Source organism: Elephantulus edwardii, unplaced genomic scaffold, assembly GCF_000299155.1.
Source record: "Elephantulus edwardii isolate Elephantulus edwardi_28Jun2011 unplaced genomic scaffold, EleEdw1.0 scaffold00001, whole genome shotgun sequence".
Taxonomy (NCBI): Eukaryota; Metazoa; Chordata; class Mammalia; order Macroscelidea; family Macroscelididae; genus Elephantulus; species Elephantulus edwardii.
In genome coordinates, this window is record NW_006399751.1 from 35,344,215 (window position 1) to 35,347,449 (window position 3,235).

At 37.4% G+C, this 3,235-nt stretch overlaps 1 pseudogene; it reads left to right on the forward strand.

Annotated features, from left to right (window-relative positions):
- Positions 1-6: 6 nt before the first annotated feature.
- LOC102855800 lies at positions 7-1,059 on the forward strand (annotated as a pseudogene).
- The last annotated feature ends 2,176 nt before the right edge of the window (positions 1,060-3,235 follow it).

The following is a 3,235-nucleotide window of genomic DNA, read 5'->3' on the forward strand; positions in this document are numbered from 1 at the left end:
AAAAATTTCCAGTGGGCAAATACTGGAGCAGCTGTCTTTGGGACAAAGTCAACAAGTAAAACTGGTGAGGATGAAGATGGTAGTGATGAAGAAGTACATAATGAAGATATCCATTTTGAACCAACAGTGTCATTACCAGAGGTAGAAGTAAAATCTGGTGAAGAAGATGAAGAAATTTTATTTAAAGAGAGAGACAAACTTTATAGATGGGATCGAGATGTCAGCCAGTGGAAAGAACGTAGTGTTGGAGATATAAAGATTCTTTGGCACACAATGAAGAATTATTACAGGATCCTAATGAGGAGAGAGACCAGGTCTTTAAAGTGTGTGCGAACCATGTTATTACCAAAACAATGGAATTAAAGCCGTTAAATGTTTCAAATAATGCTTTAGTTTGAACTGCCTCAGATTATGCTGATGGCGAAGCAAAAGTGGAACAGCTTGCAGTAAAATTCAAAACTAAAGAAATGGCTGATTGTTTTAAGAAAAAATTTGAAGAATGCCAACAGAATTTATTGAAACTCCAGAAAGGACAGGTATCCTTCGCAGCAGAATTATCCAAGGAAACAAATCCTGTGGTGTTTTTTGATATTTGTGCCGATGATGAACCTCTAGGACGTATAACCATGGAATTATTTTCAAACATTGTTCCGCAAACGGCTGAGAACTTCAGAGCACTATGCACTGGAGAGAAAGGCTTTGGATTCAAAAACTCCATTTTCCACAGAGTAATTCCAGATTTTGTTTGTCAGGGGGGAGATATTACAAGAAATTATGGAACAGGAGGACGATCCATTTATGGAGATAATTTTGAAGATGAAAATTTTAATGTGAAACATACTGGTCCTGGTTTAGTATCTATGGCAAATCGGGGCCGAGATACCAACAATTCTCAGTTTTTCATAACGTTGAAAAAAGCAGAACATTTGGACTTTAAACATGTAGTATTTGGGTTTGTTAAGGATGGCATGGATACTGTGAAAAAAATAGAATCATTTGGTTCTCCAAAAAGGGTTGGTTAGTCGGAGAATTACTATCACAGAATGTGGACAAATATAAAATCATTGTTTTTCATAGTAAATTTTATCTGTATCAACAGTTAAATTGAAGCTTAGCTGTTACAGACAATACGGTAATTATGCTCAGCTTTTGAAAATGAACGTTTCCAATGTATAAATGTAAAATTGCAGCTTATAGCTGTTACCATTAAAAAAAAAAAAAAAAGAACTGACCTATAGCTGACTAGTCAGTGGGTTTTCAGAGGCAGCAAATTGCACAGGAGGAGATTACCCATCTTTCTCCCACGGAGCAGATGATGGACTTGAACCAGATTTCTTAGGGATTGCAGTGCAGCTTCTTACCACCAGGCCACCAGTGTGCCTCCTGATATAGCTACCAGAGAAACAAGGCCTTCAAATACCAAGAGATTGTTATTACATTAACCCATATGTGAACTCTGTCACCAGATCCAGAGAGTTCTTATTTTAAAAGAACACAGGTTGCAAGCCAAAAAAAAAAAAAAAAAAAGGCTCAAAGAAAATGATAGTTCAAAAGAAATGGAGAAATAAAACCTTAGGGCTAGGAAATAGTATAGCCACAACAGTGAACCCCAATATACTAATGATCATTAAAATGCTTATTGTTGTTGATTGCCTTCGAGTAGAGCATGACTCATAGCGACCCTATGAACAAAAGGCCTGAAGGCCTTCTACAACTATCTACATTTATAAAAGTTCATAGAGTTTCTGGAGGCATGTTATTTAGGAAGTAGATGCCACTCCTGCCTCCAAACCTGTCATAGAATGTTACTGGTTGAGTCGCCTGCGATGCATAGTGACCCTATGTACAGCAGCTCTGAACCCTTCCCTTTCCTGAGTCAATTAATGTGGTATGAGGTCATAAAATCTTTTGATATGGTTTTCATGAGGTGACGATGAGTAGGAACTGCCTTGACAGTAACTAAGAGCATATTGTTGTTGTCAGGTGTTGTTGACTTGAGTATGATTCATAACAGCCCTATGAACAACAAAATCCTCACATTTCCTGACATACTAGAACCCATGAAGGCAGTCACTGCATCCGTCCACCTGGTTGAGAGTATTCCTTCACCTTTCCAAGCATCATGTCCCTCACCAAAGAATAGCCTCTCCTAGCAACCTGCCTGAAATATGTGTGATACTTTATCATTTTTTGCCTTCCAGGAGCACTCTGGCTTCACTTTCTCCAAAACTTATTTATTTTTTTTTGTTCTTCTGGAAACCCATTGTATATACAGTATTCTTCTCCAACACAGCACCTCAAAGGCATATATTTTTCTTCTGTCGTCCTTATTCATTGTCCAACTCTCAGATGAAACATCAGGTTATCAGAAAGACCATGGCCTAAATCAGATGCATCTTAGTCCTCAAACTGACATCATTGCTCTTCAATAATTTGGAGAGATCTCTGACTTCAGCCTTTCCCAGTGTAATACATCTCCTGATTCCATAACTGTGGTACCAAGGGTGTTGATGTGGGTCCAAATAAGATGAAATTGTTGACAATTTCAAACTTTTCTCCATCTGTCGTGATGTTGCCTATCAGTCCAGTGGTAAGAATTTTTGTTTTCTTGATGTTGAGATGCAATCCATACTGAAGGTTGAATTCTTTGGTCTTCTGTAATAACTGCAGCATGTAATTCTATATTATTGCTGTTGTTAGGTGTCATCAAGCCAACTTAGAGTGACCCTGTGAACAAATCTGAACCTTATCCTTTCCTGCTTCATGCTCAAAATCTTGATCATGCTCAAGCCCATGGTAGTCACTGTACCAATTTATCTCTTTGAGGATCTTTCTATCTCTCATCCTTCACTTTTCCCAGCACCAAGATGACTTTTCCGAAGACTAGTCCTTACTGATAACATAGGTAGAGTGTGTGACATGAAATATCAGCATTGTTGTCTCTAAGGAGCACTCTGATTGTACATCCTCCAAGAAAGATTTATTGCTCTTTTGACTCTCCATAGTATATTACATATTCTTCAATAAATCACAATTTGCAGGCATCAATTCTTCTTCTATATCTCTTTTTCACTGTCCAATATTCAAATGCAATTTGAAAGAAAAGCAATTAAAAATATTATGACTTGGATCATGGACACCTTAATCTTGAAATTGACATCATTATTAATTAACACTTTAAAGAGATCCTTGACAATAGATTTCCTCAATGTAACATGTCTTTGGGTTTCTTGAC